This window comes from Typopeltis vanoorti, chromosome 20, assembly GCF_054136105.1.
Source record: "Typopeltis vanoorti isolate ZY-2024b chromosome 20, IOZ_Tvanoo_1.0, whole genome shotgun sequence".
NCBI classification, from domain to species: domain Eukaryota; kingdom Metazoa; phylum Arthropoda; class Arachnida; order Uropygi; family Thelyphonidae; genus Typopeltis; species Typopeltis vanoorti.
The window spans coordinates 106,280,219-106,304,709 of record NC_143568.1 but is presented as its reverse complement, the minus strand read 5'-3'; the positions used below and the strand labels follow the sequence as shown (position 1 = coordinate 106,304,709).

General features: G+C 35.8%; 1 protein-coding gene across 2 annotated transcripts in view; it reads left to right on the top strand.

Moving 5' to 3' along the window:
• The window catches only part of LOC150095754 (monocarboxylate transporter 9-like), a 50,155-nt gene that overhangs the window by 11,019 nt on the left and 14,645 nt on the right, over window positions 1–24,491 (top strand). The gene's annotated exons all lie outside the window — the stretch shown is intronic.

The window sequence follows — 24,491 nt, the reverse complement described above, 5'->3', positions numbered from 1 at the left end:
AACGGAAATATTATACAAATAAAAAGTTGTTTTATATCCGCTAGATAAAAGATAAAAATATCTTGTAGATCGAAGTCTGTAAAGTGAAATACACTCTACAATTCGTTTGATGTGATTATTGTCATACTAATTGTATAGACAAAAAAAAAACGCCCCAGTTCCCTGATTTTCAAATTTTCTTTAGTATGGACCTACAGATCAGTGAAGTAATGGTTTGCAAATTTAGTCAAATTGGTGCTGTATATCTTTTTTTTTTTAATGCGGATCGAAACCCACGAAAGTTGTAAACTTATAGTACATTGATACAGTAAGTTAGTATCATGATTTAGCAGCGTTAATTTCTTTTATTATTTTATTTGTTTAGTAAATGTCAGTATTCTATCATTTTGTTTTGTTTGCCTCGCTGTTAATGGCCGGAATTGTGAAATTAGGAATCTACAGATAAACTTAATATTTGCCAACATCGTCGATGCTTCTGTCATCCTATTTACACCATCTCTCTGATTCCCCACTGCGTGACTCATGAATATGACAACTGTCGGTATTAATAAATCTGTTGAATGGCTTGCATTTATCGCAAGTCAACATGATGTTCTCTTCTTTTTCCTTGCAGTGAATGTGCTTTTCATTGCAGTAGTCTATTCATGTCTTCTAACATTTGATTTCTTTGCTCTTGAGTTTGTGATTTTTTAGGAACATTTCTGTCTTTTACCGCTCCCCCCGCCCCCCATCTAGCAGAACAAGTTCTGGTAGACCGGTGTTAAAGACTGTGTGACGTGATGGGATACGTTCAGACCTTTGACGACTGGTTTATTCAAGTCTGCGAGCTTTTATGATATTCCTTGTAGATCTGTTTGCAAGTCGAACCATGACAGGAAAGGGTCGGGGCAAAACCTTATCTTTTGGGCTTTTGACATGGTCCTTGTAAACATATTGAATGTCTCTGGACTTCAAGAAGATGTTGATTTTGCTGAACTAGTTTAAAATTGTCTCTTAAATTTTAGGTCCATGTAGTTTCAGGAAGCCGTCTCTGAAGAGGTATTTTATACTGTTGCTTAACCAGGAATGCGCTAAATAAATATATTAAAGGTTTGGATGTCCCGCAAACCGAAGGCGTAGTAGCTCAGAAGGCTATAATTAAATTCTGCTGTTTAACTAGCACTTTTTTTCAGTCCTTTCCAAGACCTTTAGATGGCCGCTATCTATTTTGTGTTCAAATTTTTCTTTCTTTAGGGTTCATTAAACTGTTTGCTGAAATTTCCAGCGTTCAACGAAGCACTTGTAATTTAAATTTTCCACTCTTTAAAAGATGTAAAACATATGTTTTCAATCTTTAAATATTTAAAGTATATTTAATATACTGACATTGTGAACTTATAGATGTAATTTATTTCTTCACTCTTATGTTTACCTTTCTTCAGTGAAACGATATCGTGATTAGTGATGTAATATCACGCGGCTCGTTCTAATTTTGAATGATCAATTGCTTGTATTCTACCTTGTAAAATACCGTTTCCTGTCAAGCCACTGATGACAGTTTGTTATTTTCAAACTGAAATATCTGACAATATTAAATATACTTTTCTTGTGCTAACGTGTACATAATTCTTAATTCGTTTTAAATTAACTGACAAACCAAAGTGTTTTTATTACACAGCGAGACTGGTTTAATAACCTCTCCATAGCTCAGTCTATAATGATGCCCTTCTCTTGGAAAGACTCGGGCTCAAATCCAAGAAAAAGGACGAAAAAAAAACTTTTATAAGGGATTTTCATCAACTTAATGTGAATTAGCCAATCTTTTACTGATCACAAGGGGTTTAGTCCACCTGAAAAACAGTCAAATCCGACAGAACAAGCAATTAACAAAAAATAAATAAATAAATAAAATAATAATAAAAATAACTGCAACACAGAGTGGCCTCCCGCGATCAGTTCTGGGAATCTATGGAGGTATTATTATTATTATTATGCGACTCATATTCACAGAAGGGTATAAAACTCAAGTACATTAGTTCGGTGGGGTTGGACTAAAGGTTTTCTTCCCTATTAGTTACATAATGTTTTGTGTTTATTTTTACATAATCCGGAAACTCTGCTCCAGACACGACACATGAAACTTTTTCAAGTCACTTCAGATTCCCGATAAGTAGGGCGGCGATAGCACACCAGATGATAATATTCACCTCCCACCTAAGGATAATCCCAAACATCCATGGTGGAATGGGGACCAAAGGATTGGGGAGTGGATACGCTTACCACTCGGTCAACCAGACGAGCAACTAGCAATGATAATAACTGGCTATTTATTTTGCTTCCTTGAGCATCCAGCGTTTGTAGTTTATTATTAAAATAATAAACTACAAGCAGTTTATTATTTTAGCAAGGAGATAAGTTTTGCATCCCTTAAGAGCCCCTAAAGCATTCTATTTCCTGACACACACGCGTGCTTCTACACATAGCGTTTTATTTAATATACCCCTATCTCTTGTAGAATGCTATCTCATGTCATCCAAATTCGACAACGCAGTTCCACCAACCCAATGTTCCTAATTTTCTTCACTAAATCCAGAGATCTGGAGAGGAAAACACCGTCAATGAAAAGATTAGAGATTTTTCTCTCATAACTGAACCCAGTTCAAGGGACATCTTCACTGCTCAAGACCACCAGTGTCCCGTAAGATATAACATAATAAAGAATAGAGTTTTGCGTTGCAATTTATGAAGTGGAGATCTATAATGCTTCGCAGCACTGGCATAAATAGTAGACAGTTCTTCTTTAACAGAATAAATATTACTCTTAGAAACATTCCCGATATCTTGACCTATGAAGCCAATCAACCACAAACAAAGCACATTGTTCATCGAACATTGGATGGACTGGATGAATGCTGTTGATTCAACGCAATATGTTTTTTTCATGGAAAACGGTGTTGATTATCACTATCTTCAATTCTAATCGGTTCAACCACAGACGTATGGGCAACACAGGGCTGTATTCTCATCTTATACAGTATTTCACAAAATGTGTTTATTTAGAGGATCATTTGACACAAACAGTAACGACACAACCAGTCCCAGCTCTTGAAATATTTTAATTGAAAAAATAAAAGAATTCTTCTCGCACTAAGGTTACTCACTAATCGCAGTACAGAAGAAGTTAAATTATCTGTTTTAGATTCTTCTTAAAGTCTTAATATGTCCAGTTTCCAAACTCCTTATATTAATAATGTTACAGAAAAAAAAAGATGTTTTTTAATCTTATTCAGTTTAGTAAATTAATAAATAAAGGTCGCTTATTACTTTGTTCTCCACTGGAGAATAATTTAATTTAAATTTATTATCATTATGTTTATGTGACTCGCACTACGCCGCCTGCCAACAATGTTTTGTTTTCTAAACTGCGTGTGTTCTATGATTGATTTGCCTGTTTTGTGGGATGAAAATCCAGACTTTCCGGGAGGGGGAAACCCTGCTACCTCCTTGTGAGATCGGATAACTCACCTTCAATCGAAAAAGTCCACATAAAGATTCTTCTTCTTATATGAAGAGAATCGAACTAAGGACTCAATGTCTGGTCGTTCGGCCAATGCGCTACGGAAGCTGTGCTGGTTTAGAAAACGCAAGGGGGGAAAATGCACCAATCTCCATAGATAACTACATTGTTTTATAAATGGCCGATTTTCAATAGATATCCATTTTAGTAGTAGTAATAATAATGAAATATCGCGTATGTGTAGTGTGGCTCTATTCATATTTTAAAGACTTACCGCATGGTTATGTTACGCTTTAGGTTACAGGCGTCTGACACAAAAAAAGGTAAACTATTTTATACGTACAGAACTCAGTTGTTCCTATACAGGCAGCACAGGGCAACAAGTGGAAGTGCTCCAATAAAACTTAGTGACATTCCCATACGCAGTCTTTAGTTGTATTTAAGAACTTGTTTATATGTATTACAAAGATCAGGTTACAGTTCTCAAATTAAATTAGCAAGCTGGCAAAACATGTTCCACAAATGATTTCCGGAAGTCATTACACGCCCAACAAATTGATTTAAACTTCCGGTAAGTAACACTGAATGTTGTCGTGACGACTGTACTCTCGCGTTTATCGCTTCCTATTATCTCCGGGTTACCACTATCAGCAATGAAGTGGACATGATGAATCGTTAAAATAAAAAAAAAAAGTGGGTCAAGACTTAGCAGAACGGACCACTTCAAGTTCCCATTAGCCACTCTCTCACTGCCTCTTGAGTAACAAGCAAACTGATAAAGTGGACCTCAATTTTCTCGGAACAACAAAGTGTGGGCTGCAGCTCTAAGTATGAACGGGAATTTAATATGGACGGTATAAGTTTTTGGAACATTTAATAACATAAATACTAACAGTAATAATCTTATTTAGAACTTCATAATTAGTTTAGAATGTTGCAATCCCACTCGGTTAGGGACAGCTCAAATCATTGCAATTTTTTTTTTTTTTTTGTATATGCGCGTGCAGCATTTTTTATATAGGGCACGCGAAATTAAACAGGGGAGTAGGTGAAATACTATTTATTTGTTCCTTAAACTATTTTCAGAATGCTATGGACTGAAATGTTTATATTTAATGAATGTTCTGAAACGAACTTCGTAAACCCTGATAGTGCGAATATTTAATTACTTTGGCGTCGTGGACCATAAAAATTCCTATCTACGCTTTTAGTCTGGAGACCCTTTTTTGAAGAGTAACCGACCAATCCCACTACTCCATAAATCCAAGATTAACTTACGTATTACTGACTAGCTGAATCAACAGATCGAAGTTAATGGGAAGAAAAACAAAACTTGAATTTAAAAAAAAAAAAATTAATATTTATCCCACATACGAAAGACAGAAGAGCCTACAGCAAACAGATGCCGTGTGAGGGCAAATATGTGAATATTGGCAGATAAGCCCAAGTTTTAGATAACTTTTTAAATACATTTAATCAAATGAATTGCCCTCTCAGACGGATATAAGAAATTTCTTTTGATCTTTAAATATTGTCCATTCTTTAACACTAAAAGAAGCATTTAGATTTTTATTTTCAAGTATAATTTTGTTAATTTATGACAGAATATGCGAGCGCTGCCAATATTTTAGAATGTATTCTTAACAGATGTACTTCAATTTCTATTATTTTATAAGATTACATTCTTGAAAATTAAAATCACGACTAATTTTTGTTTAAAATTATTATGAATGAAACATGGGCGTAAATTGCTAGAAATGATGAGGAGGTAATGAGATAGTGAGAGGGGGAAGCCACTGAGAAATACTTATCCGTTTAACATTTCTTGTTTTGTTAATATATTTTACTTCGTTTTCGCATCGATAATATTCTCAAATTTTTAATTTGTATTACAATTCAAAAACACATTACGATCATGAGATCGTCTTCCTTTCAGATCCAACTGATTGAATAAGAAAAATTAGCAGGGTGCCAATGTGGATGTGTGTGTGAGAGAGAGAGGGGAACATTTGTTCCGTTTTGGCAGTACATTCTTTGTCGAAAAAAAAAAAAAAAAACCAGAATAAACAAGATCATTTTATGCAATTTGTTTGTTTCAGTGTCAAAAGACTGCAGCTTTGAATAACTTAGAAAAACCGATCAAATTCTGGTCACCGATGCGCTTGTTCTTTGGAGTTGAAATACCAGAAATCTCAACACACAATCCCGCTTTCAAGCCAGCATTGATTGGAACAAGAAACAAATTATTCCACACATGTTGTTCCATACTTAATATCACTGTCCATTTAAACGTTTTAAAATGCATTTATTATTATTAAGACACCTCCAGGGAGTCAGAGACTCATCGAGGGAGGCCACATACTACACGCACCAACTATCATACTTATTCTTGGATTCATTCACACTGCTTGAATGGCAATCCATTCCAGTCACGTACCACTCTGAGAGAAAAATCTAGCCCTCACATCCTTTTGGCGGCCTTCATTCTCAGTTTCCAAGGAATGCCCTCTTGTCCTTTCCTCACCCTCCATAAATTGAAATCCTGTATGACCCTTTCAGAAGTTTGTAAGTCGCAATCATAACACCCCTCTTTCTCTTGTTTGCTAGTGTCTGCAGTCTACAAATTCTCAATCTGCCTTCATAATCAGACTCCACAATCCTGATATCATTTTTAACACTCTCCTTTGTACTCTCTCCAATATATCAGAATCACAACGGAGACCAGACCTGCGCACAATAGTCCAAGGGAGGTCTTATCAAGGCCTTGTAAAGAGGCAAAATAACATCCTTATCTTTACATGTGAACGTTCGTTTCAGTATTGCAATTATTTTTGAGTTGTATTTGCAGTCTTTGCTACATGGTGTCCCTAAACTTCGACTTCCTATCTATTAACACTTCAAGATCCCTAGCCTCATCAGTTTCTTCTACTCTACTATCACAGTATGTAATTACTTCAAAGCTGTTTTAAAAGTTACGGAATAAAAAAGAAAATCTTCCGTTTAACCACGAAGAGAGAGAATAATTTCATCTAAATTAACAAATCAAAACCACAAATTTCCACCTGCAGTCAGTTAAATAACCAATGAATTTTGTTTTGGCATTCGTATTCCTCACTCTCCATAATGAATCTATCCGCAATCAAATGTCTGATGTAATAAACGAGTATATTTCAGCGACAAGGCAAAAAATGCAGAAGATATTCCTGAGTTGGCAACGATCTTCAAGGCCCTAGAAGGGCGGAACTTAAACAAGCTGCCGTATTTGTAAGTACTGAAAACAAATTACGTTGCTGAAAGGCAAAGGAAGGGTCAGATGAAATGACCTGCATAATGTATTCCATTCTGTAAACTCATTAGCAACACACGTTACGAATTGCTTGCTACATTTCAAATTAATATAATCTGAAATATAGATTCTTCAATATTCGCCCCCTCTGCAGATCGGATGTTTTCTCTAGCATGAAACTGATCAATGGCCACGTGAAGCAGCATAATCTGCTTGAGGTCATAACCAATTACCGTTCAAGTAAGCGCCTGTTGTTTATTTAAGTTTGTCATTTGCATAATCATGCTTCAATTTAACTGATTACGTACTTCCTGAGTTATACGTACCAAATACAAAACTGTACTTGAAATTGATTAAAAAACTGAAAATTTATATCAGCGCGGAGTTAAGCAGATCAATTGTCATTGATCTATGTCTAATACATAAAAAACGAACACAGGACGACAAAAACAATTTAGGAAACGGTCACAGAGAAACAACAAAAAAATTGGCTTTGTAATCGAATTCTTGTACAGAGATCTGATCCATAATCACGCGTAGGTCCACACTTCACCGTGCAGACATTCGAAACCGAAAATCCCACGGAATAGGTCGGTCAATCCTTATTCCAGGAGTGTCCCCTATGTCCACAGAGGAATTGGTTCAGGGGGACCGGTTTGCCTGTTCTAGGGCCGAAAAACCCGAGTTTCCGGGTGAAAAAACCCTCTACTTCCGTATGAGACCGACTAACTCACCTTTCATCGAAAGAGACCAGATAAAGGTTCCTCGCCTCATGGACAGGAATCGAACCTAGGTCTTTCTGACCAAAGGGCTTCGTCTGTACCGACTGATCTACAGAAGCTCTTGTACAGAGATACTAACATTTTTATTAGACCTCTTCAGACTCTGTACGTTCATCTCATATCTTTAGTGATGTAGCGTGTAAATTTGAATTGATTCAAATTTTTATAAAGGTCCTAACTAACAAATTTCATTAAATTCCATTGAAAAGAGACGGATTATTATCATCATTTGGAACTGTCCCAAATATTCCAGTTTTCTTCGGTCAGTGTTCTCCTCCCCGGGTTCCGTCTATTTCCCTCTTCATTTTTCACTCAAACAGTCTTCTGTACCACTACATCAAAAAAAAAAAGTAGGCGATCTTTGTTTATTCTTCATAAAACCATGCATTCTAACAATTTGAGCAGAGATTTTTTTTTTTTTTTTGGCACGTGTACTGTAGACATAACTTTGCCATTAACACAGTACAATCGAAACCAAAATTTAATTGATTCAAACTTTTTATAAAGGTCCTAATTAACAAATTTCATTAAATTCCATTCAAAAGAGGCAGATTATTATCATTTGGAACTGTTTCGTGATAAATGTGGGTTTATAGTGAAAAAAATCATCATCCAATCTTCAACCGAAGGCTGAAAATTCGCACATTACAACGTACATCTCGGTAAACATATAGAAGAGCTATCATAATTATGTATATACAGCACAATCTAAACTGTTTACCTTGGAAAGTAGAAAAATACTAAAATGAATTTTCTAATTCTCACTTACACATATAAAAACAGTGGAACTTTAAAATGTATCAGAATCTCGCAAACAGTATAATCTTTATACTTTAATCCTTATCATTATCATCCTACGGCAATAAAATATTGCTAAGGTTTTCAAAATTCAATCTTTAACACACGTTTCTTAGTGTAAAGTTGGATTGGATTGAGGTAAACATGTTCATTCATAGCAGATATCTGAATAAAGTAGGTCTAAAATATTCTGATGCCACAATTAAAATATTAAGTCCCATATACAAGTATTTTCTGATTGTAAAATAATTCGAACATTCAAGATTTCAAATGAAGACCCATTTGAAATCTTGAATATGTGAAGGTCAAAAATTGCACTTAACCTCTTGCAATGTAGTTCAAAAGATAAACTGCAGCGTACAGAGCACTGCATAAGATTTCAGCGTCGCATCCTTCCATCCACGACAAGTTGTACCCCTGTTAGCACATTAATACCGTGGGTGGACCAATGATTATTAAATTATTTCTAATTTTATTATAAATAAATTATTTATTTATAAAAATATTAATTTTTTTTTACATAATCGGGAAAAGCTATTCTAGCGCCCACACGTGGAACTTTTTCAAGCTATTTTAAACCTCTAAATAAACAGTACGGTGGTATACACTGGGTGATGAACTTCATTCCCCACTCAAGGATAACAAATATCCACGTCCGAGGTGGGATAACTTCGAATCCGTAGCGTGTTGATTGGAGTTAACCATTGGGCCAACAGCGCCGTACTTACTTATAACATTATAATATGTAAATCAATTTTCACACATGCATTATGTGTTTTATAATCTCATTCTTTGTACATAATATCACACACTCGTTCCCGAATTCACTTGAAAAGTCCTTATAACTTTCTTGGCGTGCTTGATGGGATTCGGGCCCTTCGCATGTCATTACCACTTGACATGCGAAGGGTTCGTAACTACAGTCGCAGGCATGAAAAGAAAATTCCGTAACACTATTGAATATTTGGATGCAATTACAGAAGATTGTACTCGTGAAGGTCAAGCTGATTTAACATTCAGTTAACCTGATATTGCTTGACGTTAGATTTCTTCGAACATCTTTAATCCATTCAAATCGTTGCTATATTTCAAGGCTAAAACTTCAGCTGCTTCTGTTTTGCGACTGCAAATTTGAACTCATGTTAGTAAGTGCATAACATGATAAAAAAAAAAAAATAAAATCTGTTAATTTTTGAGATCTTTGTATATCGAATTTGTGCGCCCCTGTCATTTTGGTACCGAAATGTCTACTGCCTTCATCCATATCATCAATCCCCTTTAAATGATATCACAGGTAATATATTATATATCCAACGAATACAACAATGCAGTACTTATGAAGGGAATTCCAAGGTGTCACAATAAAACCGAACTCGCAGCACTTTGTTCAAAGTTGATCGAGAAGAAAGTCTGCTCTTTTGGAGATATATAGAGAAACTGTGGAGATACTTGAGGTAGAGAAATAAATTTGTGTAGTATCCATTGGAGGAGGCTAGCAAAGAGTATCACCTACCAGCCATGAATGACCCAACGGTTCATTTAGGACTGCGGGAGAAGAAGTATCCATTATTAGTAACCACCTTACTTTCGCGAATGCACTCTTAGCGAAAACTTATTTTCATAATAATTAAGTAGAGTTCAGAAATATCTGGAAATTTCGATTTGAAAGAATAAAAACTTTCAAGGAAAAAATGTTTTTTTTTTTAAACATGCAAATTTAGAATTATATATCAGAAAGTGAATGTCACTGCGTAATATGGAAAATTTAATACTAATTTTATCTGTTTGAATGTCGCTTTTTTTTTTTTTTTTTTTTGTTTAAACGTTCACTCAATTAAAATGTGCAGTGTCCTTGATAGATCCACCGATCTCTGATTAAAATCCAGAGAGAAAATATATTCGGCATTCACATCGCCCCTAAACGAAGCTTGACCTTCATTTCATGTGTTCGGTAATTGATTTAAACGAGTTTAATTTCCATTAAAACATGCGTTACCATATGAGCCCAGCCAGTAAAACCCTATCGAGATTGTAGTGCACCTACTAGCCTTGGTTGTTGGAGACAATTAGTATTCGATACTAGTTAGAACTGGAATTATGCTGATAATTACAGTCATCCTTCATAGATCCTTCATCCTTCTTTGCCACACACTTTCTCTTTGATAATTCCTTAAAGACATCAGAGACTGTTCAGCCGTGTCGACGTGTGTGTGTGGGGGTGGGGGTGGGGGGGGACGATTCACAAGTTAATTCTATTGCAAATGTCGAGCGCTGAACATTGGAATACGATTACTGGAAAAATTACGATTACTGGAGTCATTCCAGTAATCGTAGCACCGAACTCAATTAATCAAGAATTAGTGCCTGATGTGAACACTAAATGAAGTAGGTCGAGACAAAAGAAAAAGTCTTTACTTTTTTTGTATCGACGGAAATTTTATTTATTTTTTAAATGAAATCTAGTCAGGTAAAATCTACAAACTTTTGTCACCGTTTTTTCGAAGCATGTTCCCTTTACTTTTCCAAACACTTTTTAAGTCGATCTACCAACTTCGTATGCATCTTAAGACTGTTCGATTGTCTTTGCAGCCAAATATGCATCACTTCTTTGATTTTGGTATCATGTGTAAAAATATTTTTCGTAGAGGACCAAAATAGGTGGTGATGACGTTGTCGAGAGGTTCTGTTTTGTAGATATTTAATTTTCGTTTCGTACGAATAGTGGATTTAAGTTTCCTTTTTTGAACCTTTCACTATTGCTATGCTAATAGTCTTCGGTAAACTGGTTTGACCTTTCTGGCCACAAACATCCGATAAATGCGCCTTTTTAACTGCAAGTGCAATCGGAAAACGAAGGTGACGTGTTTATTCCTCTGCTGTCTGAGACACAATAACACCGACAATTAGGAAGACACATTTAGACTTTATTATTCGTGACGCCTCCAAAGACTCATCGCGGGAGGACACCTACAACTGTTTATCTAAACAGAAAGATAACCTTGCAAGCACGTTTATCGCATGTTATACTGCTTTTACTTTTTTGATTCACTGTACTAATTTACGCATATTTTGTTCGCATATGCTTGCAAGTAATCTTAATGCGTGGGATGGCCTGAGTAATAATCGTGGGTGACAATAAGACATTTTCGTCGCTTCATTTGACTTCGTCATGCATTGAAAAGCAAAGAGAACTGCTTCAAATATCGATGTAAAAGTTTGTGCCTGTTTGCCTGTCTACTAGATTTAACTAAAAATTTATTTTCACATATTAAAAGTTTGCTAAAAAAAACATTCATACAACAAGGCGCAAGTCGTGTATCGCGCAGCACTATAGTATTGTTTATTATGTCATTTCAGTGTGTGCGTACGTGCTAGCGAAACACTAGCTAGTAAAGTTTAGTTTTCATATAATATTATTTCATAAGATGGCATTTGTTCTTATAGCATGTTCGATACCAGTCGACTATTAGAACTTTTTCTAGGGCTTCTTTTTTTAGCCAATTCCCGAGTTAGCTGATCTTTGGTTCTGGGAAGCAGGGGATTTTTCTCCTTCCGTAAACTGGTATTAACCACACAAATAAAATAAAAAAAATCGACGGTAGACTTGCATTGTTTCAGACAATATTACACCCAAATTAGGGTTTAGGACACCGAGATGGCGGAAGCTGTCTAATATCCTCTCCGGATGCAAATCGAAATCACTGATAGTTTTGGGCCAGCTATCTGTAATTGGTAAGTATAGAAATTGGCTACCAACCAGTCTTCACAAGTTAATTTGAGCTAAATGGCTGTGCCTACTCGATTTAGAATTAAAAGGCGTTAGGGAATTTCTGTTTATATATATATATATATATATATGTGTGTGTGTGTGTGTGTGTGTGTAAAGCTTTTTTTTTTTTTTTTTACCTTGGGTGTATTATACGTTAAAGATACCAAGAAATTTTATATACTTAGTTTTTAATCCTTATCCCAAGTAAGCAAAAACAATGTTTTGCAATTCACGTCTGAGCTATTTGTATATAGAGGCTAATAATTTCGTATCACTTGCCTTAGTATGTATCCCATAATGCAAAGCACACCCCTCTTTCGGACATGTATAATGCAATGCATAATGGGAAGGGCCACTACCCAGACCGGTTTCGATCTTTATTGAGGTCTCCTCAGTGGGAGACAGACCCGGGAGAGATACCAAGTTTGAAGTAATACAGAAATCATATATATCTCTTATACAAGTAGACAAAAGGTGCTTTGACCTTATTAATAAAAATCTCTGGATGAGAGAAAGATGTGGACAGTTTTTTTTTGTTTACTTGTATAGGAGATGATTTTTGCATTACTTCAACTGCATGGTACGGTGTGGATCTACGCGTAACCGTAAAATACGACCAAAAGCCTCATTAACCTACTAACAAAAGTATACTATAGACTAGCAGCCTTTCGTGAGTGGGATTCATATAAAAAATTCAATTTTTTCTTCATTCCCCACACGTGGCAGTGAAGTGCTGTAGGTTGTTCTCTTCTGGTATGTGAGTTTGACAAAAAATGGTGAGCTGACAGACCTGACAGCTCACCATAGTTATTAATTAGCTTAAATAATGTACATTCAAAGTGATGTATTCTTTTCAGAGTTCGCCTCCAATCCGACGTTGTTCCGTTTAGAATTAGGTCTGGTTAAAATTCTAGTTTTCTTTTTTAAAAAAAACAAGAGGTGTCAACCGAGTTATAGTTTTGACACCAGCAAATAAACAACAATAGACAGTTGACAATCTGTAGTATTTGAGGTCGAGTTTACTTGACAAACAAGTATTTCTTTCTTGTCAGCTGACATGTAGGTCACATTTGCAAAACAACTTTCGTTTCTCATATCCTAAAAGTCACCACATTCCTTCCTTTCCATTCTTATTCAGATCCAATCTCGACCATGAGCGTGTGTCGGTTTGGAGCACAAGGCTTTCAATTAAAAAGAGGTGCATTGCAAAACAATGAACGACAGGTTGGCAATTTTCTCGAAATACTGCAGGCAATACGGAGATGTTTGCTTATTGGATTTCGCACTTCCAGTAATGTACGGGAGGGGGGGGGGGGTTAGGGTTCGTATTACATAGTCTATAATGAGAACCCCGTTTATTAAATCCTTCCAACTGAAGTACGAGTAGCAGGTTTTTCTTCTGACAAAACAGAAAAACCGGCAGGGGAATACAGCATAGATAAAATACTGCGTTGACATCACAGCCTTTGCTATGTCGACGTGATTCTAAACCCAACCCTTGAAATGAATGCAGTAAATACACATTATTACGAGTAGGGCTCGTTCTCCCACTCGCACTGCGAATAGATTTTAGCAGTTGGTGAGTCGCTGCAGACCGAACAATACAGACATTTTTTTTATATTTAATAAAAAAAAAACTTTTTAACTTTAAGAAGTACAGATGTAGCACCACTGATCACTTAAAGGAAACTCCTATTGACATACCGAGACAGTGGCGCACCCAGAGAAGGGGCCAAGGGGCCCTACCCACCTTCAAGAAAGAGGAAAAAAAAAAACACTAGAAAATTTTCCAAAAATCTTTTCCTAATTAAAATTCATTTTTTTTCATTCATGTTGTGTCTTCTATTTGTATACTACTTATGAATTAGCGATCATTGCAGATGCTCAGTCATAGGTCGTATGCGATGCGTAGTGGGTATTCTAAAATCGTCTACTCAACTCGTCCCCCCCCCCCCCCAAGATTAAATCCTGAGTGCACCAGTATTGGGACATATGATTAGAAAATGTAGATCTTGGATGAGTATATTTTTTACATGGGTTTTTCGCATAATTTATCGTGCAATGATTATAAATACCAAGCAATTCGGTAATGAATTGTTTGATACTTATGCATGCCTGAAAATGTAAGAAAATATAAAGCAGTATTTTACTTACAGTATTATCTGGACATGAAAGAGAAGCTACCTGCAAGAAGTAGTACTAGTATACCAGTTTTGACGAAAACAAAACAAAAAAAAAACACTGATATGCTCTATGGATGGAAGAAAAAAAAACCGGGTTCAAATCCCGTCTATCAAATGAATAACTATTATGCGAACGTTAACAGGAGGAGAATTATTTTTCCTCTCGAAAATCCAAGTTTACATCTCGTAAAATGGACAAACAGGCAGGAGATTAATGCAAACCATAACGTTGCTAAGAAAAAGCAAAGTGCATGTTTTGTAAAGGCAAGGTGGGTTGATGAATTTCACACCTCTGTGTGATACCATCCTGTTTATTGAATGACACACACCTAAAGATTCGAATCTGGAACAGTTAGTCCGCTCACCGAACATACGATAGCTTCACAACCATTTCTGAATGGGATTCACATCATCAACAACATGCTGTCTCTGCACTTCAGATATTTACATCAAATTAAAACGTGTTAAATAATTCCAAATACCCACGTGGCATAAGAGATGCGTTCCGAAATGTCATCACAGAATTAGTTACCTATACGGCAGAGATGTCTGAATGTTTCATGGGAATTTCACTTCAACTTGAAATAACAAATTCGCAGCAAACTGCCATTTTATTATTTATTATTATGTTCTACGTAAATTTTCCGGATGACTGTGTAGCGCGTGTATGCATGTTGTTAGTGAGGTCATCCTTACTGCTGCATCGCTTTGGCCTTGTACACCGCTTGTTTTTCTTCGGTGTGTCGTCTCGGCGAACAAGTCTGTTGGGAGACGACTTTTAACCAGTGCTGATGTCTTCTCGTTTTACTTATCAGATTCCGCAATAAACCTTGAGCAAGGTCCTCTTGTGGATATATGAGCAGGCTGTAGTATGCTGCTTTTCTTTCACGTGAAAAATAGATTTTTCCGGTTCACCTTGTCATTATTAATCTTGTTCATTAAATGGTAAATGGTTCATAAAATGTTAGCATAGATTAAATGGAATTAACTAGATTTACAATAACTTTCCTGGACTTTCAAAGACTCATGGATAGAAAGAGAGATAATAATGTCAAGATTTCGATAATTTCACACGTGAAAATTAAACATTCATATATAAAAATTTATATATGAATATAAATGGATGCGTTTAGTAAATTATTCTTGCATAATATCAGACATCATCGCAATAATTACCAACCTGCAACCATTTCTGGTATATTTTCAGTGCATGGAATTCTTTTTTGCCTAATTTTGCCACTAAAAGAATTCAAGTGAAACCACAAATCTTAAATACACAGTTGAATCTGGCTAGGGATGAATTACTGTTATGATTTCTAATCGTTTTGTCAATAAAAACAGTCCAAATATAAAAAAAGAAATTCCATCACAGCCAATCTTGATTGAGGACTAGTTTAATGAGTGAAATTATTACTTGTTAAACGTAAATAATTATGTATATCATGAAATAAATATTAGGCTTAGCATGTATAATAGCAAGAACTCTAATCAGGGCTAGCAGAAGCGGACATGCAGAGCATTCGGGCGCCGCTACGAAGGGGGGGGGGGCCTCCGCCGCCGGGGAACGGTTCATAAGTTCATTTTTAAGTAACAAAATTTTTATCATAAAAAAAAAATTCTTAGAATGATCAATATTAAAATAAATAAGGCCGGATACACCGAATAAAAATTAAAAAAAAAAAAAAAATTGTATATTGCCTCTTTGATCAGCCGGTTTGTTTACAGTTTTGCAGAGAGAGCAGACTAAATGCTTGCCTGCAGAATGTTGTGTCCACTGCAGTCTATCTAAAGTGAAACGGTGAACGGTTTTTATGCGCAGAAACGAATTTTCGTACAAAGCATTTGTTGCTAGTTAACCAGTCATATGGTACGCATCTCGGTAGGCTACTGACAGTAGCGCAGTGTGGACTATTATTTCGTCTCTGTGTCGTGTTGTGTAATAATTTCTTGTGGGTATAAAATAGAAATGGAATCAAAAATTTAAAAAAAGTTATCCGGTGCACAAAATCGTATGCGTCATGCTGCGAAAGAAGCAGATATTAAGAAACAAATTGGGGCTCTTAATAAATTTGCTAAAATATTCGGATGCAGATTGTAACCAACTCAATACATCAGAAATCAGAGTTGAAGAACCGTGCACATCATCCAGTTTGAATGAAAGTACTATTACAACTGTTGAACAAGATAACAAGACACATGATTTAAGTGAAAAACAGTTAGGAGAAGATTTAGTTATAGTTGACCACGAAACTAACACATTGTTAGTCTCTGTAAATTTAAAAGATCCAGGTGAACGGGGAAATATTGATGAAGAATTACGAGTTGTTTTAATTGAAATGGGGCCTGTTCAAAAGAAAAATATAATATATCCGAGAGATACATATGGTTGTAATGGCGACACGTATTATAATAGAAAAATGGAAAACGGGGAGCTCGTGCCAAGAACATGGCTCATTTATCCCAAAACTTTAAATTCTGTTTTTTGCTTTTGTTGCAAACTTGTCGCACCTACTGAATCAAATAGTCTTGTAGAAGGTTGTAACGATTGGAGAAATGTAAGTACAACTTTGCATAGACATGAGACTAGTTTAACTCACATGAAAAATTTCTTAAAATGGAAGGAACTTGAGAAAAATTTAAAAAACAAAACTACTATTGATTGCCAGACTCAAAGCATGTATGAAATGGAAAAGAAACATCAGACGAGTGTTTTAGCTTGATTGAAATTATAAAATTCCTTGGTAGCCAAAATTTAGCTTTTCGAGGATTATCTGATAAATTATATGAAAGGAATAACGGCATTTTTTTAAAATTAGTTGAACTGTTTGCGAAGTTTCATCCCATTATGAAAAATTATGTTGAAAGGGCCCCACAACGAAACAATAGAGTACTGTCATTACTATTTGAGTAAAGACAGTCAAAATGAAATATTGGAAACTTTAAGTAATGCAATCAGGGATACAACAGAAATTCGAAAATCTAAATATTATTCCATAATTTTAGACTGCACACCTGATGCAAGTAAAACAGAACAAATGACCATTATTATTCGCTTTATTTCCTGTGACAATGAAATTGTCAAATTCAGTGAAAACTTTTTAGGTTTTGCAGATATATCAGATTCCACAGAGCGTGGTTTATGTGCAACAATAATGGAACAACTGGAAAAACGGAACATTACCACTGGAGACATGCGAGGTCAAGGGTATGACAATGGGGCAAATATGAAAGGGAAAAAATATGGGCTCCAAAATTTGCTTTTGAACAAAAATCCTCGAGCTTTTTACGTGCCATGTGCTGCTCATACTCCAAATTTAATCATTAACGATGCAGCCAAAGTGAATGCAGATACAATTAGTTTCTTTGGAATTATTCATGAAATATACAATTTCTTTTCATTCTCTTACAAACGTGGGGCAATCCTTTTAAAGTTCGTAAAAATTTTAACATTGAAACAGCCATCAGAAACGCGATGGGAAAGTAACATTAATGCAATTCGCCCTCTACGATATCAGTTACTAGAAATTTACGATGCACTTTTTGAAATTTTAAATAATGAAAATTTTAATAAAGAAACTCAGCATGAAGCACAAACATTATGTGCTAAAATAAAGGACTACAAATTTATTTGCTCTCTTATAACTTGGCATGATTTACTTAACAGAATAAACCCTGTGAGTAAAATGCTTCGACAAAAATATGAACATTACACTTGCTTTAGAATTTATCGAAAACTTAAAAATATTCTTACAAGAGTATCGTTCAGATACAAATTTTAAAGAAGTTCTAAAAACGGCAAAAGAACTGAGTGAAGAGGTGAATGGAGAACAAGAATTTAAAACTGGTACGGAAGTTCAACGACGAAAGAAGACACGACAATTTGATTACGAGCATCATGACGAAATGCCACAATCGCCAGAAGATAAATTTAGAGTGAATGTGTTTTATACACTTCTAGACGTGGCAATGTGTTCGTTAATAGAACATTTTGAACAACTAAAAACATATTATGATAATTTCAATTTCTTGTATAGATTACTACAAATTAATAACGAAGATTTAAAAAAAAAAAATGTGACGATTTAGAGATTCTCTTGAAGGCGTAAATGCAATAGAACTATATGACGAGTTATGTGCTTTCCAGAATATTTTTCGGAAGGATAATATAAATATTCAAAACCCTTTCGATATGTCCAATAATTTATCCTTCCCTAACTTTTCAATTGCTTTAAGAATACTATTAACCTTACCTGTTAGTGTAGGGAGCGGTGACTTTTCCAAGTTGAAATTGATTAAAACCTACTTAAGAACAAGTATGTCACAAAAAGGCTTGATAGTTTGGCGTTAATAGTTATTAAAAATGATATATTTGCGGAATTAGACGTTAAGACCATTGTTTCTAATTTTTTGAATATGAAATCAAAACCCCCTAAAATTTTAATAAAAAAATTTCAAGTATATTTATGTAATTTAATTTATTTTCTGTTATTCTGTAAAGATGTTATTTTTTGAATACTATATTAAATGTTCTAATTATTTCTGAATTATTTTTTTTATTTTATCTATCTTGAGTTTCTTTTATTTTCCTAAAAGATAGTTCCACTTATAAAAATTATTAAAACATTTCACAAGTTACTAAGAATTTAGTAACTTGTAAAATGAAGAATTTTTTTTAAATTTTAGTTCAAATAAATTTCAACTTTAATTAAAATTCATTTTAATTTTGTTAGCGATTCGGGTCGGTGAGAAGGCCCGAATATAATCCCTGTATCATTATATTCAACGATTAAAGTGAAGTGGCTTTATCAAAATTTGCTTTAACTTTTGAGAATTTTTTGAATATTCGGGTTTTTAACGATTATCCTGACTAGTCAACACCCCCGGTTCGTAACATTTAGCGAATCAACATGTGGCTGTTCTGTCAAAATTTATTTAAGAAATTTCAAATAATTTAAAATTTTATTATCGCAAAAGAACCACACACGCCCGGATCGTTACAGGGGCGCTTCGATAGAATTTGCATGCGGGCGGCAAAGACCCTAGCGCTGGTTCTGACTCTAATGGACACTTTCTTTTAATAGTTTTTTTTTTTTAAAAGAAAAAGAAGGGTGCACCAGTCTTGCGACTTCGTGATACATTACATATAATGTATTTCAAACCGATTTTCGCTAATGTGTTCTTGATAACTAATTTTGTTTCACCCAATTTTTCTAATACAAAAGATCCAACTTAAACCAAAATTGAAATAAATCAACAGGTTTCTAATAGAAATCCTAAATTTCATTAAATTCCACGTAGTCAGTAAGGAATTCTTAACATCAATTCGAGTCATTTTCCCAATAAACTACACTGATTGAAGTGAAAATGCGACTACGGAGATATCTTCATATATCTCATTCCGCTCAGCCAGATCAGCGTTATTTCACTACAGACTTTCAACATGTTTCGCTCCTTTAGATCCTTACAGATAATATGACTGAAATAAAAATTGAACTCTGTATGGATTTCTGTATTTCTGTCTGGATAAAAATAAACGAATTTTTATTAATAGATGCGTTTGCATCTTGTGAAACACATCCGGAGAACAAGACATCAGGAAATTTAATGAACTGTGATTTTAAGTTAATTTTATCCAAATGTAACAGTTTTTGAGTCGATAAGTAGGCTTTCGTTAATATGTTACGTTTTATGCGACCCACAAAAGGTTGCAGTACATCAGTGCAAGCCTGGTTGGTCGAGTGGTTAGCGTATCCGCTCTCCAACCAGTAGGCCGTGAGTTCGAATCTTACCGCGGGCATGGATGTTTGTGATCGTCTTAGGTGGGAGATGAATTCCAGGCGTGAGACCACCGAACCGATTATGGAAAGGCAGAAGTGGCTTGATGAAAGTACCGGACTTAATCTCTAGAGCTGGGTTCCGCACTGTGTAAAAAATAATAAATATAAATACAAAAATATAAAATTGTACTACAGGTCTACGACCTTTTGTGCGCGGGAGTAGCCTTGATAAAACATTGAGTGGTTTAAGAGGCGGATAAGTTGGCTCTGCTCTAGAAACCAAACAACGTATGAATGAATACGCTCTTGTTGACTTGAAACGTCAATTTCAAAAGCATAAAATACGTTCTAGTACCATAATTTCTATTATTTTCTTTTTCATAACGCTGTGGCCATCCTTAATGGCATTAGGTCTCCTTGGAACTTTTGAAGGCACTTCAGGGCTCCATTAGTGGTCTCACACGCCAAGACATTCTCAGACATCCATGCCCACAGCGGGATTCGAACCCAGAGCCTGGTGGTTGGAGAGTGGGGATGCTAGCCACTTAGCCAACCAGGCTGGCTGACTTCAGATCAGTTCATTTAGCAGATCTAATTGGCAAACTTTGAAAGGTAGCGTGATTTATTATTATTTATTTATTTTTAGGCGATTAGTCGCCGAGTAGATGAACTATAGTCTCTGTGAACAAACTTCCATGGAGGTTGGTCTATGGAGAGTACTCCACAGAATCGAGAAGAAATTGTTAATCCGTATTTGACTTTATTATTACTTTCACTTTCCCCAAGGAGACCTAATGCCATTAAGGATGGCCATAGCGTTATGAAAAAGAAAATAATAAAAATTATGGTACTAGAACGTATTTTATGCTTTTGAAACTGATGTTTCAAGTCAACAAGAGCGTATTCACTCATACGTTGTGTTTTTCCATCAATGAAAGAGTTACAAGCAGACTCGTGCATCAATACCCTTTATTATCACTGAGGCGTGGTCTCTTTATCGCTAAGGGTTCTCTGAATTCTTGCATTTCTTCCCCCACCCCATTCTCTACTGGCTCGGCCTTTTGTTTGTTGTCGAGACACGTGCTGAGAACAGGCCGGTAAAACAGCAAGTGTCTCGTGCTATTATACCTGCCTAACCAGCGAACTGCGCCATGCTATTACGCATCTCTGAATGAGATCGAACGAATAATCTTCATTCACCTTCGCCTGATTTGACATTGATTTTGACAAGTTTCTTAATGAAGAAATAAAGTTTTTGTTTTTTAAATCTATTTTATTTAAAATAGAAACGAATTCAATTATTTAAATTTAATTTAATGGAATTTTTAAGGGAGAGAATTCACACTAGTTTACCCATCAGAAAATGAAAATGTCATTTTTAAGGGGGAACTTATTATCGCCATTTTATAAGTAAATGGATGGAGGCAATATCGGAATGTGTTCCAGAGGTCAAATAGAGAAATGGATGAATCAAGAGGTAAGGTATGCAATCTGGAAGAAGAAGAAGGTATTATGGAGGAAGCACAAGACGAGTGATAATAACAATCAGTTGCATGAGGAGTACAAAGAGCAGGCGAGGAAGGCGACTCGCTTGAGTAGCAAAAGTGCAGTACGAACAGAAGTTAATTAATGCGGCTAAAAAAACCTTAAGGAATTTTTTCGATATGTGGCCAGCAGAAGAAAGAATGATTATGGGAGGATGGCTTGGTGGAAAAAGGAGGATGATAACCGCTGCAGAGGATATAGTTGAGGTATTTATGTGACATCATGCAGAACCTGAAATCAGTGGGAAAGGAGGAGGAACTGTAGTAAGGATGGTATGGTTCCCAGAAGGAGGTATATAAGGATTCGAACAAACCTGATGTTAATAAGGCTGCGGGACTTGGTGCTATTTCACCATGCGTTATGAAGGACTGTTCCGAAGAGTTAACAACAGCTTTTACGTATTTTTCAACATGAGTATTGTACTGAGCCAAGTTCCAAAGGAGTGGAAAGAGGGTAAAATTGTTCCAATTCATAAGGGAGGTGATAAGACTAAGGCTTTGAATTATAGGCCAGTCTGTGTCTCTGGAGTTGTCGTTAAGGTGTTAGAGAAGTTAGTTAGGACCAAGATACAGACTTGGGTTGACAAACGAAAAATACTCTTTGGCCAGCAGCATGGGTTTGTTAAAGAAAGATCGTGTTTTAGCAATCTGCTTACTTATTATAAGATGGCAAATGCATTCGATAAGGGTGATATATACACAGTGGTGCATTTAGATTTTGCAAAGGCCTTTGATGGATTGCCACATGACAAACTGGTAATTCGATTGGAACAGATGGGAAAAGACAGTAGAATAATGCGGTGGATTGGAGTTTGCATCAGCGAGTTGTCTATGGAGGAGCGATATCCCAGAAGAGGAAGGTTACTAGTGGTGTACTCCAAGGGCCTGTTATGGGTCCATTGCTGTCTAATTTGTATGTAAATACAAATATTGGGAAAAGGTCTCAATGGTGATATGCAGTTCTTTGCAGATGACGAGGGAGGACTATCAGGCTTTACAAGAGAACTTGAATACACTGGATGAATGGGAAAGTGAGTGGGATTATCAGTTCAATGTTGCAAAGTGTAAGGTTTTGAAATTTGGGAAGCAAAGATGGAATGTAGCATACACAATCGGTGGAAATATCTTGGAAGAGGTAGAGGAGATGAGAGTTCTAGTAGATTGTGGACAATGACCTAAACTTTTGGGGACACATTGCTAAAATTGTGATGAGAGCACAGCGGATAATGGGAATGATGCGGAGGGCATTGACTTGTATAAGTAAGAATGTTATGGTTCCCTTGTCTTAGGCTTTGATCAGACCACAGATTTGGTCACCTGGTTTTCAAAAAGATAAATGTATTGAAAAGGGTCCAGAGATCATTGACTAAAGTGGTTTCTGGTATCTGGAATGTTGAGTATGATTGAGAAAATTATTTTCTCAATGATTTACTGAATGTGTAAGGCGTCTTACACAGAATGGATGAAGACAGGCAGAGAACAAGAAGTCATCCCCGGAAGCTGTATAAAGAGAGTGCCAGCAAGAGGATGAGGAGCAGGTTTTTTGCATGGGAATGGTGAGTGAGCGAATGGGATGCATTGCCCGAGAGTGTGGTGAGTGCGATAAACTGTTTGATGATGATGATAATAATTATAATAATAATAGTGATACAATTATTTAACGCAACCAAGACCTTTAAAGTTTAACGCAACATAATCAGCACGAGTACAGAAATGAATCGTCTTCCTCAAAAAAAAAAAAGAAAAGAAAAAAGAAACATGAGCAGCATGCACTCTGTCCAGGCATAAACGTAAATTTCAGTTACTCATTCGTAGTTTCCGTTTTGCATATTCTCCTAATGATACCATACGAAGCTAATCAAATAATATAACAATCATTCAGAGAGAAACAGACTATAGTGATGCAAAGTGAATGGCTTTGTCACTATCCGTCCAACTACCCGCTCCCACATAGTTCACTATGCACTTTATATTGTTTTCAAGTGTACACACAGCATAAAATCATATTGTCCGTCCATACATAGATTTTTCATGACTTTTCGTATTTGGCATCTTATATTTATCAACATAATTCAGGTTAAATTTAGTGGGTCACTTTTTTTACACATCATTATATAATAAATTATGTCTCCCTCTGTTTTACGTTTACGCGTAGATCCACACCGTACCATGCAGGCGCTCGAAACCAGATCCTACGGAATAGATTGGTCAGTCCTTATTCAAGTAGTGTCCTGACTGGGAAATCAAGATAAGAAGTAAAAACAAATTTTAATGGCACGACTAGTTTCATCTTGAAGATTTTGATTTACAGAAAACCTACCCACACGAATAGATATCTCCATGCTCAGTCTCACCATTATCCCCCACAGAAATTTGGAATCATTTCTACACTTGGACATCGGGCTCGCTCCTTTCTTTATGATGAAGAACTTAACAAAGAACTCAATTTCCTCCAGACTACCTTTCAACTGAATGCCTATTCTCAGAAAACTATTAACAAATTCTATTTAATCCACTCCCTCGCTAAATGAAGATACCACAAGTGTTAAAGTTTCTCTGCCTTACATCAGCTCCGTCTCTCCCAAATTGGACAAGGTTCTTAAGAAATATAACATATGGAATTTATTCACATCTCTACAGAAACTCCGCTCCTTACTGAGCAGACCTAAACTTGGGCATAACAATCTCAAGTATCCCGGGGTCTACCAGATTTTGTGCAACTGTGATAAACCATTCTTTGGCCAGACAGAGAAATCCATTGAACTACGCACCGAAGAACATCAGAGAGACATAAGTTACGGGAGAACGCGAGCCAGTGCTCTGTCTAGCCATGTTCTGTTTTCCGAAAATTCTAAT